We start from the raw sequence: 15,054 nt of genomic DNA, 5'->3' as shown, positions 1-15,054 counted from the left end.
TTAGTTGAAACTCGAAGTCTATCTGTCCACTCATTCGTTGCTCACCCACCCACCCACCCACCCACCCATCTAGCATCTATTCACGCATCCATCCATCCATCCATCCGTCCATCCATCCATCTGTCCATGTATTCAATATTCAGTCAATCTTTAGCATGTACTATCCATGGGGAGAAAATGACGTGCTTGGTGTGGAGAGCGGGAAAGGGTGAATCAGCCCTGATTGCTGCATGCAGCGTGGAATTTAATCAATGCAGAAATAACTTTGGCTACACAAATTTACTTCACCTTTGTTTCCGTCTTCTCTAAAGGTATAGACAATGGATTAGTGAGCAAACACACACATTTCACATGTGACCTTGTTATATTGTGTAACATGGTGACTATCATGAACAAAGGTCGCACACACAGCCACTTATGCTTCTGGAAATGGGGTCAGTATTCGAATGACTGTATCAGTTGTTAGATAAATTTTATTGGCTGTTATAGGTTTCAACATGTATATGTATGTGTATATAAACAGACACACATATATTCACATACACACAAGTTACTTGAATGATACATTTCAAGTATGTTCCCACCCACAGCCTTGCAATGCTGAAGCAAACCTCTCAACCTCAGGAGTCATGACTCATTTATCTCTGAATTCCCAATGCTTTCACATATATAACATGCTTGATGAGTGAGTGATGGATTGAATGGCAGGCACTGTACTGTCGCTGGGGATAAATAAATGGACTCAGTCCCTGCTTTCAAAGAGCACTTTGTCTAGTTGAGGACAGAGCCTAGACAGCGTGATTAAAGTCAGAGGTGACAATAAAACGGTAAGTGGTTGATTTTGCCAGGTGGTTGGGGAGAGACTGGGAAATATCAAAGCAGGGGTGAGGCTGTGCTTTGTTCCTGTAGGGATGGCAGATTGAATGGAGCTCTGAATCCCCCCCAAGACAGGGCAGGGCTTCCTTTAAAGGTACAAACCCATCAGGATAAAGAGAAAAGAAGAGGAAAGAGCAGTAACACGATTTTGGAAGCTAGAGAGTAGATAGATGATTAACAATGAATTTGGAAGACCAGGGAAGGCTGCATCTGGGCCAGCAGCAGGGAGAGCTGATATAGCTGACTCCACAGGACAGGCTCTCAAGGCCATGATGCCAGTGCCAGGGACCTTTGAGAGCTGTAAATCAAACTGGAATCAAAGCAGGCAGATGGATCAAAAATCTCTTTAGAAGTGTCAGAGTCCTAGGTCTCCATTCTCAATGCATGCAGGTGGGAGGATGCCCTCCCCACCACCCAGCAGGAGGCCAGAGATGTGACCTCTGCGGGATAAAGCAGGGGACTGCAGTACAGTTGATCGTAGGGGCACCACCATGGAAGCAGGAAACAATCAGTGAACGTTGATGTCGTCAACTCTTTCCCTTGCGTGCTCCTCATAACAAAGCTGCCAGGCATTACGCAGTCTAGTTGAAAGCTTGTAGCATCTGACTCCAGAAAGAAAAGTGACCTAAAATTACTGACATTGAAGCCCCTTAACTTACAGGAGAAGTTGACTTCCCGATAGTAAATCTCACAACCATCCAAACCTGGTCCAGAGCACCCAGTTGACACTCTAGTGCTTTCTTCTTAAATATGAGCAAGGAACCAAATGGCATCAGACACAGGAGTGAAAGCTTGCATGCAAACTGCAGACATAGGAATAAACAAGCAGAAAGACATCTGCTCAGGTAAATCAGAGACCACCTGGGAAGAAGAAAACGTTATAGAAACTATCAGTAGTATCTTTAGATACTTGAGATAAGAGACAATATTACATCAAAGAAACAAGAACAGAAAGCTACAAAAAAGGGACCATTTGGACTGAAGTTAAACACATGATGGCAGAAATGAAAATCTCAAAACTGAGAGTGGAAAATAAAGTGAAATGAACCTCTTAAAAAATAGAGCAAATAAACAAAGAAATAGAAAATAGAAATAGGAGTACAGAAATAGAAAAAGGGAAGGGAAGATGATACCATCACAGCACTAGTACAGGAAGTCCAGTGACCAAATGACAGGAGTTCAGAGAGGTAACAGAGAAAGCAAAGAGGAGGAAATAATCAATAGAATTCCAGAAAATTTCTAGGACATAATTTTCCAAATTAAAGAAGCCCATCAATTGCCCAGAACAATAGATGAATACAGATCTGCATCAGAATATTGCTCGGTGCAGTTCCTGAACACAGGAAAAAGACATAAGGATAAGAACAACATCATCCTTTTCAACAGCAATTAAGGAAGCTAGAGGACAGTAGAGAAATGGCTTCACAACCCTGGATGAAAATTGTTTTCTGTGGGGACTTCCACATCTATCCCAAATCTCAAATTTAAAAGAAGATAAAGATCGCTTTCATATATACAAGTTCTCAAAAAATTTACCTCTTGTGCACATCTTATCAGAAAGCTACCAAAGGATGTGCTCCAACAAAAAGAGTAACTGAATCAGAAAAGGGACAAACACATATTCCAGCAAATAAGTGATCCAATACAAGAGAAAGGCAAAGGGAATAACTAGATAATGTGGTGTGAGATCCCAGGAAGCTATACGTGCCAAAGGAGAAACCGGAAACAAGTCTAGATGAGAAAAGCTTAGAGGCTCAAGGAGAGATTCTTCAAGATGAAAATGATAAAATACCGGGCCACATGGAAATACTGAAGAATTAGATCATTAGAGTTTGGATTGTAATTAGTTATAAGTACATAGAAAACAAAGGGATTAAAAAACAATCATTAATTCTAGGAACTTTGTACATGAAGGAAATGCAATCATGGCACACTGCATGTACTACATGTGAATTATATTACATAGATACAGCCATGTAAACATTTCTAAAATAAGGTAGCACTGTAATACTGGGAGGATGGTGGTGGATGGTGGAAGAAAGCTAATTCGCTTTTCCATAGTATGAACTCAACAAATAAATGCCTAAAACAAAAACCCTAAGGAGTAGCAATCTAAACACTTTTATAGAAATGTGGAGGTAATACCAAAAGAATCAGAGAGAAAAGTTTAAAGTGCTTGTGTCTGAGGAGGGATAAATGAAAGTAGGAGAAGCAAGGGACTTTTGTGATTTGTGCAAATGCTGGAGAATGGCCTAACTCTTTAACTATATGCATGCTTAATATTTGATAAAAATAAAAACCAGGCTGTGCATGGTGGCTCATGCCTATAATCCTAGCACTTTGGGAGACCAAGGCAGGTGGATTGCCTGAGCTCAGGAGCTCGAGATTGGCCTGGGCAACATGGTGAAATGCGGTCTCTACTAAAATACAAAAAATTTAGCTGGGCATGGTGGTGTGCACCTGTAGTCTCAGCTACCTGGGAGACTGAGGCAGGAGAATTTCTTGAACCCAGGAGGCGGAGGTTGCAGTAAACTGATATTATGCCACGGCACTCCAGCCTGGGTGACAGAGTGAGCCTCCATCTCCAAAATAATAATAATAATAACTAAAAGTAAAGACTTAATTGGAGCTCAAGAAGAAGGTAAGAGAGAGGGACCGTCTTTGAGGGCACAAAGGTAACAAGCAAGGTAGTGCATCCCAGAGTGTTTCTGTGGAAATGGGTGCACTGTGTACGGGCTGGAAGAAGAGAGGTGAGGGGGTGTTGAGGGACAAGGATGCAGACACTGACAGAGGCCTGCCTCCAGAGGATCTCCTAGTCCATCCTAAGGAATCAAAGGAATTTGGACCTTGTCTGGTAAGCACCAGGAAAATCCTTGCACAGGAAACCAGAGCCCAATCTGCTTTACAGTTTACTAGTGTGGCTCTGCTGGTGAGATGGTGCAGAGTTGAAGACAGCCAATCAAGAGGCAAGATCAGCTGTGAGGCTGCTACAGTCATTCTGGTGAACAAGAAAATGGACTGAAGAGACACTGAGAGAAAGAATATGTTAAACTTAATGCTATTGTGATTAAGATTTCAGCTGGATATACAAATTCCAGCTAGAAACTAGACTGAGAAAAAATGAGAGAAAACTGGCATTCATGGAATTTTGACTTGAGCAACTGGACTGTGACATGAACCCAGCAACACTGTAAGTCCATGAGGACCAGGTAAGATCTATCTTGCTCAACACCACCTCTCCAGCGCCTGGTACAGGGATTTCCAGAGCAGGTATAACAGAACATCAAAGTAAGTGACTTGCACCTTCCCAATGGCCCCTCCATGAATTTTCCCTCTTTCCATTTGACTGGAAGAGAGGCAACATCTTGGTGCCCTTAGGAGCAACCTATGGGGAATGGCAGATCACAGGACAGAAGAAGTTTGGATCCCTGAGTCACCACCTGGAGAACTGTCCCACCTGGAACAATGTCTAGCCATCTGTTATGGGGCTGGGAACAATTCATGATAGCCACAACTTATTTGGGGGTTTATAGGAATTAGCTGCCTTAACTACTGTTGATGCACATTTAGGGGATAGCTGTTACCTCCATAAGGTGTTGGTTTAGGGAGGGAATAGCTGTTACCTCCATAAGGTGTTGGTGTAGGGAGGGGATAGCTGTTACCTCCATAAGGTGTTGGTTTAGGGAGGGTTTAGCTGTTACCTACATAAGGTGTTGGTTTAGGGAGGGTACAGCTGTTACCTCCATTAGGTGTTGGTTTAGGGAGGGTATAGCTGTTATCTCCATAAGGTGTTGGTTTAGGGAGGGGATAGCTGTTACCTCCATAAGGTGTTGGTGTAGGGAGGGGATAGCTGTTACCTCCATAAGGTGTTGGTTTAGGGAGGGGATAGCTGTTACCTCCATAAGGTGTTGGTGTAGGGAGGGGATAGCTGTTACCTACATAAGGTGTTGGTTTAGGGAGGGTTTAGCTGTTACCTACATAAGGTGTTGGTTTAGGGAGGGTACAGCTGTTACCTCCATTAGGTGTTGGTTTAGGGAGGGTATAGCTGTTACCTCCATAAGGTGTTGGTTTAGGGAGGGGATAGCTGTTACCTCCATAAGGTGTTGGTGTAGGGAGGGGATAGCTGTTACCTCCATAAGGTGTTGGTTTAGGGAGGGGATAGCTGTTACCTCCATAAGGTGTTGGTTTAGGGAGGGGATAGCTGTTACCTCCATAAGGTGTTGGTTTAGGGAGGGTACAGCTGTTACCTCCATTAGGTGTTGGTTTAGGGAGGGTATAGCTGTTACCTCCATAAGGTGTTGGTTTAGGGAGGGGATAGCTGTTACCTCCATAAGGTGTTGGTGTAGGGAGGGGATAGCTGTTACCTACATAAGGTGTTGGTTTAGGGAGGGGATAGCTGTTACCTCCATAAGGTGTTGGTTTAGGGAGGGGATAGCTGTTACCTACATAAGGTGTTGGTTTAAGGAGGGATAGCTGTTACCTCCATAAGGTGTTGGTTTAGGGAGGGGATAGCTGTTACCTACGTAAGGTGTTGGTTTAAGGAGGGGATAGCTGTTACCTCCATAAGGTGTTGGTGTAGGGAGGAAATAGCTGTTACCTACATAAGGTGTTGGTTTAAGGAGGGGATAGCTGTTACCTACATAAGGTGTTGGTTTAGGGTGTTAGTTAATTTCTCTTTTGCTGCATACTCCCTGCCATAACTAGTTGACTAATTCATCTCAGCAGAAAATGCTGATCATTCAGAAAATCGTTCATTTGATCCACACAATAAGGCCAGGGTGGCAACAGAAGGCTGGAAGGAGTATGCAGGTGCAGGGCCGAGACAATCAGGGCCACCGTGGAAAGACAAGGCAAAGCAGTGGGGAGGCAGTAGGAGGGAGGGAGAGCCAAACAGTGTGGACCCATCCCCCACTCCACTCCCCAAAGTGTCATCCATCCCCCACAACCCAGTCACAGAAGAAAGGTTAAGTGCACAGCTGACCTAAAGCAACAGCCTGAAGAGTACACTGGGCTGGCTGAGTCATGTCTTCCCACACCCATGTCCTTCCTGGTTCCTGTGAATGCCACTGCTACGGTGTGAGTATGTCTCCTCCTCCTCCAATGGCGGTGCTGGCAAGGTGACGGTGTTAGGGAGGCAGGCCCTTTCAGAGGCAGTTTGGCCCAGGGGCTCTTTCCTCCTGCAGGGATCGGGTGTCCTTACCAAAGGGCTTGACCAGGAGCTCATCTCCATTCCTCATCAACACATGAGGACGCAGCAAGAAGGCCCCCACCAGACACCAGGTACTCACGCCTGGATCTTGGACTTCCAGCCTCCAGAACTGTGTGAAAAGAAGCGTCTTTCTTTGTAAATCACTCAGTCCTCGGCATTCTGTGACAGCAGCACAAAGGCCCTAAGACAGCAACATTATCTGGAAGTGGGGTATTTGCAGATGTAATGAGTTGAGGTGCGGTTGCACTGGGGTGGGGGCCTTGCGTCTAGTATGGCCTCTCCATGTAAGAAGAGGAGAAGAGACAGAGCTACACAGAGAGAATGCCTGTGAAGATGGAGGTGGATGCCGGGGTGAGGTTTCTGCAAGGCAGGGAATTCCAAGGCCTGCCCCAGCACGGAGGTAGGAAGACGTAGCAAGGGTCCTCTCCTGCACGACAGCCCTGCCAACCCCCTGGTCTGGGACTTCCAGCCTCCAGAACTACCGAAGATGAGAGCCCACTGTCCAGTCTGTGCTGGTTTGTGACAGCAGCCCCAGGGAATGGACGTAACGAGGAGCTTCACAAAGATGAAAATACACATGCAGCCAGCCACCAGAGGAAGCAGGAAGCTAGTGGGCGGGTCTCCCAGAGCAGCAAAGCCACATCACCTCGGGAGTGCTGCTGAGAGAAGGCTGGCCACCTGCCACCCGCCTCACCTGCTGAAAGAGGTGACTGACACTGTGGGGGCAGAGGCCAGCAGGACCAGCACCTGAGCATGCTGACGGGGGACGCCTCACGATGAAGCTGGAGGGAACTGTCTTCTCCAACCTGAATAACTTCCGTGTGGGGCCACGGCACTGGCCACTCTGTTGCTCTCCTGAAGGGGGATGGGATCTGGATGGGTACGCCCCCAACGGCCAGTACAGGGGTTCACCCTGGAGCACCTCAGCTCTTCAGAGCATGGGATCCAGATCCAGCAGCACATGGAAACAAAAAACGTCTTTGTTCCAATGCTAAGAAGACAAATCAGCAACCCCGTACCCCACACCCGCCTCCACTGCTGCTGTCCTGAGGCTGGATTTCCCCTGCCCTCAAGTCCTGGGTCAGTGTGACGTCATGTGGCCTGTGACCTGCTTAGGTAGCTCATCACACTGAACAAGCTTAGCACAGACTCACACTCTAGGTTCCAGAGCTGGGTGCAGCCTTGGGTCCAAATTTAAAACTCTTCTGGAAAAGGCCGGTGTAAGCAAGGCCTTCCTTTCCCAAGGTAGATGTGCTTAGGTAGCTTTTAAACATGCACACATTCATCTACCTTTCTAATGCAAAGAGGCTAACTGAGCATAACAAATTAACTCTCCCCATTAGGGCTTGAACTCCCCAGGGCCTCATTCATCCTCTGGGCTGCAGAGCTGACACTATTACTGATGTAAGTGTTGGCAGAATGGAAATGGACCTTCAGGGCCTTTGCAAGCACTGTTAAGCTAATCAGCTATTAATTGGCATTAACAGTGTGATTGCTTCTAAGAGCAGAGAACCCATGGCTCTCCCCGGACCTGCCTGAACCCAGCTCAGGCAGGGGGTTCTCTAGGAGGAATAGGTGGAAAGAGCTGGATGCGACACACACCTTCCCTTCCGGCTCCGCAAGGCTGAAGATGTGGCCTGCTGTGCCAGAATTCCCACAGCCTTCAGCCTTGAGAACAAGGATGGTCCGGGCCAGGGTGCTCCAGTGTCCCAGCGCAGTGCCTCTGCACAGCACCTGGCTGCCGTGGAGCTTTGCAGCCCAGTCGCATATAGACTGCAGAGAGATGCTCGTCATGGAGTCACAGAGCGTGCCTGGTGCTCCACCAGCAAGGTCGGCGCCGTCTAAAGTCTCACCTGTAGCTCCACACACATCTGGAGAGACACCTGGCTGCCAAGTTCTGTGTTTCTGATTCAGTTGTGCTTCTGATGGAGCCAGGGGCATCAGCTGGTAGGAGAGAAGCTGCTAGAAAGTCAATGATGTCAACTTGCCACGATTCCAGCAGCTCAGACGGTCCCGGTCATCAGCTCATCCATATGGTTCTCTCTCCAGAGGTGAGCCCACCGTGCTGGTTAGGATTTGCACCATAACAACCCATCCTCAAAACAGAGCCACTGAGAAGGATTATTTTTCACAAAGATGTGGGCTGGCTGGGTGGCCGTCGGCTTGCCTTGCCTAGGCTACTGGGGTGGCTACATCCAGCTGCAGGCCAGGCTGGAACCCTTGCGGGGCTGGGGTGCCAAGGAAGGCTTCCTGGGAGGGACAGTACGACATCAGAGCTCAGTATTGTGCTGCGCTTGCCCTGTGGAGGGAACGGCATTCTGGGCAGAGGGGTCCACAGAAGCCGTGGCAGGAAGGAAGTGGGGCCACCAATCTGCAGGCAGTGTGCGCACACCCAGTGCAAGGCTCTGAGAAGAGAGGAAGGCAAGGCCATCTGCGCTGCACATGCAGGTGTCCTGTAGGAAGGGGCTTAAGGGCTGCAGGCTCAACTGATTTCACCTGAACAGGGGGTGGGGGGGGCACATAGAGGTGGGCCAGCGACACCAGAGCACAGAGAGGAGGGAGCATGTGCAGTTGGGTGGATCGGGGACCCCTCAGGGGAGAGTAAAACTTCCCAGCAGAAGTCAGTGCAGCTTCTCGTCCCACGCCTCACTTGGGCAGAGTCTGCCCATGGCCAGAACGCTTTCTTCTCACTCTGTTGATTGGAACATTTTCTCTAAAGTCCAGCCCCTTTGCGGTTTCCCTCAAGACGCAGCCTAAATGGGTGCCTGACCCTCATTTGGGCTCTAGGTCCTTCTAACCTCAGTGACCCATGCAAGGTGGACCCAAGAAAATGACCTCCTGGGTTGATGTGTCTGGAACCAGAGTGTCAGCGTGAAAGTGAGTGCTGGGGGTAAGGGGGCTGACTCCCTGAGTCCCACTGGCCACCACCTGCTGCCACCTCTCCTGCCAGGACAGGTGGTGATTTTGCTCGTCCTGCTCCTTCTCTGCTGCTACCACTGGACCCCGACCCCTGGACTTGCCCTGGGCTCCTCGGTCCCCTCCCAGCCAGTCTTTCCATCTGCAATGCCCCCTCCATCTGCCACCCAGCAGCCAAAATTGTCTCCTCAGGAGAGAAAACCTAATTATGGGGCTGTCCTGCCTCTTGGCTTTAAAGGACAAGGACGGGTGGTGTAGTGATCAGCGCTGATGGCTGCCGGCTCCTGTTTCCTGTAGGTGCTGTTGCACATCCCACAAGCAGTACCTTAGAGCAAGGCAGACTGGTCACCGCACGCTTCTAGAGGTGGGAAGTCTGACAGCTCAGATGGTCTCTCTGCTCTGAGTCTCCCCAGGTGGAGATCGAGGCCTGGTAGGCTGGCCCAGAACCTCAAGGTGAGAATTCGCTTCCAGGTCCACTGGGGTGGCTGGCAGTGTGCTGCCGCTGCAGGTATGGGTCTGATGCCCCATTTCCTTGCTGGCCGTCCTTGGGGCTGAGCTCAGCACCTGCAGCTGCCCAATCCCCTGGCCACAGCCTCCTGCATCCTCCAAGCCAGGAACAATGGTTCTAGTCCTGATCCTCCTGTCTCTGAGCTCCCCTTCTGCCTCCACTCTCCAGGTGATGGTTGGGGCTCCCATGCTTCTAATGGGCCTACTGCAGCATCCGGGGGAGTGTCCTCATCTTGTGCTCCTAACCTGACTCACGTCTGCAGAGCCACATTTGCCAGGTAACACAACATTTTCACAGGTTCCGGGAGTCAAAGCAAAGACATCTTCAGGGGACACTCTGTCCACCTTGCTGAGAAAGTAATGGGAGCTCTACCTCCAATAAGGTGAATCGGGACTTCCCTGGATTGGGGCTTTTGTGGATTTGGTTAAAATATCTGATACAACTTCACGCACCAGTCAGACAGGCAGTTGGCTGCCTCCATGACAATCAGCACCCCAGGGAGCACCACAGGGAGGCTCGGCTTTGCCCACGGCATGTGCCCACAGGATCTCATTGGAGTGGGGTGGGGGCTGTTTACCCCAGGCCCATGAAGCAGTGGCCTTCCAAGCATCGCCAGCTTCCCCCAGAGGAGAGCAGAGTCCTTGAGGGCCTCGGGCCAGCAAGCAAGTCTTCCACATGGCAGCAACACCTGCCATCCAGCCCACCTCGCCTAAAGAGGGCCAGGCATTGCAGTCCCACCACGTGCCGGGAAGGCAGCAAGCGCCAGGAGAGGCCACCCCACAGCCAGGAGCTATGGGCCCCCGGCTATGTGCCAGACGGGGACACGGTGCTTCACACAGAGTTGCCAATTTAGGAAAAACAATCAACTCTGGTGCCCAGGCTCCAGGTCAGTGCTCGGGTCCACCTGCCCTAAAACGCTGCTTTAACAATGTTAGGAAGTTTTCAATTAACAAAGACAACTTCCAGCTCAAAACCAAAAGACAAGCACGTGCTCTGGGCACATCGATGCCTTGGAGACTAAAGGAAACCCTATCGTTTTCATCTTTGCTTTAGGAAAGGCTGTGCTATGTGCGACGCAGAGAGTTCTCCACGAACATGACAATAAGGACCCATCACTCCCCTTTGCCCTAAACAAACAGTAACATTAATCAAATGTATCCAGCTCCTCTCTCTCCTTCCCTCTCTGTCCCTCTCTCTCATTCCCCCTTCAAGGTAAGGTCACGTTCCACACAAGAATATCAGAACACATATCTGAATGAACAGGAAATACAGCTAACAAAAGCGCACCCCAAGGGCGCAGGAGGGTTGAAAGGATGCCCTGTGCATAGCGGAGGCCCCGAAACCTCTTTAAAACTACTTTTCCATTCATATTAGTGATGATGACCTGATGAGCTGAAGCATTTCAAGGAGAGAAGTATAAACTAAAACTTTGTAAGGTGAAATTATTATTTTTAATAGTAAGATTTTCTCCTCTACTTCTCTCTTAATAAATAACTTACAAAATAAAGTTAACTATTTTGTCAATTTAGATGGCAATTAGCAGAATACATATACAAAAATTGATATAATCCTTATATATTTTCAATAAGGAAAAAACTTCAGAATAACCACAAAATAAGAAATATATTGAAATAAATGTTATGAAAAAATATCTTTATCAAGCAAATATTTACAGAGGAAACAGATATGAAGTAAATAAGCATATCATAATCCTAAAGTCATTACATATATTGAAAGACGTCAATTCACCCTAAATTATTTAATAAATTGAATGAAATTCCAGTAAAAAGTCAACACAATTTTGCAAACTTAACTAAGTTATATTAAACTGGATACGGAAGTACAAATGAGTAAGAAAAACAATGAAGAGATATCCTTCTGCTTCACTTGAAAACATGCTGTATCAGGTTGTACCACCTCAGATGTGTGGCACTGACAGGTGAAGAGACAGTTCCGTGGCATAGACAGAGAGGTGGAAATAGAACCAAACCATGTATTATTCTTTAACGTAAGAACGTATTTTAAATCAGTGGAGAAAGACAACTATTCAATCAATTCTGCTGCCATAATTAATTATGAACGATACATAAATACATTTTGGCACTTGTACTCACGTCATGCATTTAAATAAACTCCAGACGAAGAACAAGAAAATCTTAAAGAACCACAGAAAGAAAATGTCATACGTGTAGAGATCTGGTGTGAAGACAGATCTGGTAAACATGACATCAAAGATGAAACACTAAGGAAAAGTTTGATGGATTTGACAACCTAACATTTTTTTATCTTTTAATAGTAAAAAATAGACAAGGGTAAATGACAAATTGGGGAAAACATTTAAAATAGATGCTGTACCCAAAGGCTATTAAATATCTCAATATGTAAAGAGCACTTGTAAAGCAATAGCAAAAAAGGATCTCTACCGAAGGACAGTGGTCTGTGGATACAAACAGGCAGCTCAGAAAGGTAGACGGACAGACAGCCAGTTCCCAAAAGACAGCAGTGCAGCCTCACTGCAGCCACACACACACAGCCTGCTACCAGCTGCCATCGTTTCAACGGTCAAAATGGCAAAGACCAGAAATTCACAATACTCCAATTGCCAAGTGGAAATAAGCATCAAGAACCGGTCTCTTACCTTGTCCACGAGTGTGTCACTTGTGTGAAATTTCCAGAGTGCAGATTTCCAGCGTGTCTCAGATGCCTCAAGGGTTACCTGCTTTGGCTCCGCCATTCTGCTTTATCGCTCTCCCCTCTATTGAAACAATCAGAAATAGATATGAAGGATTTTACCAAGAATATAAATTATAATTTAAAAATTATTAAGCCTGGGGAAAACATTCAGCATTCATCAAGAGAATAGTTTAAAATAAGTCAACTTAAAATTAATAACCATGCGTATTTTTCAAGGACCATTGCATAATATTCAAAATCATCTTAGAGAAGAACTTAATGATATGGAAAAATTCTCACAATGTAATGCTAAGTGAAAAATGCAGAATACGAGATTTTACATACGGTATGATCTCTGTTTTCCCTCTAAATATGCACTTTCCTACAATCCACATGCATTTATTTTTTCCAATTAGAATGATCATATTTAACATTTAAAAAAAACAATGAGGAAGCCTCTCCATACGCACTTTGGGCCAGGGCGCAGCATATTGAGATGTGACTTAGACTGTGAATCGGAACACAGAGGGTTGAGCTGCAAGCCCGTTCCCTCTCAGCTTAATTCCAGAGCGTGCTGGGGGTGCTCCCTTGGGCTCTAGCTGGGCTGATGGGTTACCTCTATCCCCATGAAATATACCAGTTATTCAGGGATATGGTTTGGATCTGTGGCCCCCCCGCAGTCTCATGCCTAATTGTAATCCCCAGCGTTGGAGGAGGGGCCTGCAGGGAGGTGATGGGATCATGAGGGCAGATTCCCCTTGCTGCTCTCGTGATACTGAGCGAGTTCTCACGACATCTGGCTGTTTAAAAGTGTGTGGCCCCTCCCCCTTCTCTCTCTTCCCCCTGCTCCAGCCACATGAAGATGTGCCTACTCCCTCTTCACTTTCTGCCATGATTAAAGTTTCCTGAGACCTCCCCAGCCATGCCTCCCACACGTCTGCAGAACTGTGAGTCAATGAAACCTCTTTTCTTTGTAAATCACTCAGTTTCTGGAGCAGTGTGAGAACAGACAAGTACACTGAGAGTTCCCTCTCGTCGCAGTGGTACATGTGATAGTGCCCAGCAAGGTGGCCCACGGTGGGGACCAGTGGATGTCCTGCCCTTACATCCACGCATTACAGTGGAGTTAGGATGAGAAGCTTTGGGCACAGAGAAGCAGGCAAATAACTGAAGGTGAAACCAGTAGGAAGCAGCAGGGAGGCCAACACAGGACCCGGGAAACCCAGGGTGGCAGGCGGAAACTCCCGTTTCACTCAGGAGCACCTGCAGGATGCTGCCTGCAGCTTTTTCAAACTTCTCTGAGTCAAGAATCGCCCAAGATACTGTGCCAAGACCATTCGTTCAGTTTTCCTGGAGGCTTTCTTGCACTTGGTTTCCAGAGTGGGGTTACAGGACGCTTCCACGGCTCTCTTCTGAGGGCATGTTGATTTACTCACCCTGCTCCAGCAGCCATGCTGGTGGGTGTGTTTGATGCAGCCTCTCATCCTAGGCCGTACATGTATTTTCTCATAAAATAATAGTTTAGCAATCTGAAAACGATTCCTCTCCCATAGTTTTACAACACATTAAAAACATTCTGCGGACTGGGCGCGGTGGCTCAAGCCTGTAATCCCAGCACTTTGGGAGGCTGAGGCGGGTGGATCACAAGGTCAAGAGATTGAGACCATCCTGGTCAACATGGTGAAAACCTGTCTCTACTAAAAATACAAAAAATTAGCTGGGCATGGTGGTGCATGCCTGTAATCCCAGCTACTCAGGAGGCTGAGGCAGGAGAATTGCCTGAACCCAGGAGGCGGAGGTTGCGGTGAGCCGAGATCACGCCATTGTACTCCAGCCGGGGTAACAAGAGCGAAACTCCATCTTGGAGAAAAACAAAAACAAAAACAAAAACCGTTCTGCTTCTGCCTCCTCCATGTCAAGGCTACTTCAGCTCCCTAACCGTTTGCTCCGTGGACACTGGGGGGTGCCTGCCCTTAGGTCTGAATTCTTAGAGGCCATGTTCTTCCCAACCATTGAGACGTTTTCAATATTTTTGTTTTTGTTGTTAAATAGTAGATTGTAGTTTATGCTCCTATAATTCAGTATGCTTATTTCATAACAGAACTTCCTCTTGTTCAAGAATATGAACTGCTTTCAGCAGTGTTTTTAAATTATTTTGTGCTGTGCTCTGCCACACTGGCACTGTGGTGGTGGCGGTGGAGGCTGCTATCCTGATGATCCGTCCAAGGCTGGTGTCCTGTTCTTTATGCACGCCTGCCCAGCTTCAGGTCTGCCTCTGGGATCTCCATCCCTCCCTGTCCTTGGCGCCAGTCCATCGTGGCAGCACCCGGCTGCTTGTGACGCAAATGTCAACCTTTCTAGGCTGCCCCATTCCCATCCTTCAGCCGAGGGAGGCAGCTGGTCAGCATGGGCCGCCTCTCCTGGGCATGCATTCATGGCAGAACACATTTTCTCCTTGGGGAGAAAGAACTAGACTGGCCCCTTCACTCAGGTGTTTGTTTCTAGTTCTCTCCTCCAGGTTCAACCCTGCATATTCTTCAATATGCAGAAATCTATCAATCAATGAATATGTCAGGTCCACTCTGCACCAGGCTGGGGCAGCCGCTGGGCTTCAGCACAGAACAGAGTGAGCCTCCCTGCCCCCCAGCAGTCCCCTTCCAGTGGGGGCCTGTGGCTCCCTACTCTTTGTCCTGGGCCTACACCGGGGACTTGGACCTGGAGCCCCCCTTACCCCACGCCACTTTCCTGAGAGAAGCCTCCATGCACGGAGTCAAGCTCCTCCAGGCTGGGCCCTCACTTCACGCCTCAGGTGCTTCGGGGGGCTCAGGCCAATGGGGGCTCCACCCAACACTGGGAAAAAGCCCCGTTTTCA

The 15,054-nt window shown here is 47.8% G+C and overlaps 1 protein-coding gene across 5 annotated transcripts in view; it reads right to left on the bottom strand.

Moving 5' to 3' along the window:
• Positions 1 to 15,054, bottom strand: part of SOX1 (SRY-box transcription factor 1) — a 703,575-nt gene that overhangs the window by 376,910 nt on the left and 311,611 nt on the right. For all 5 annotated transcript variants that reach the window (XR_013520430.1, XR_013520417.1, XR_013520424.1 and 2 more), the window contains exon 2: positions 12,148 to 12,264. The gene's annotated coding sequence lies outside the window, so the exon portion shown is untranslated. The remainder of the gene's footprint in view (positions 1 to 12,147; positions 12,265 to 15,054) is intronic.

Source organism: Callithrix jacchus, chromosome 1 (genome assembly GCF_049354715.1).
Source record: "Callithrix jacchus isolate 240 chromosome 1, calJac240_pri, whole genome shotgun sequence".
NCBI lineage: Eukaryota > Metazoa > Chordata > Mammalia > Primates > Cebidae > Callithrix > Callithrix jacchus.
Note: the sequence above shows the minus strand (reverse complement) of the source record. Positions and strands in the feature narration are given on the sequence as shown.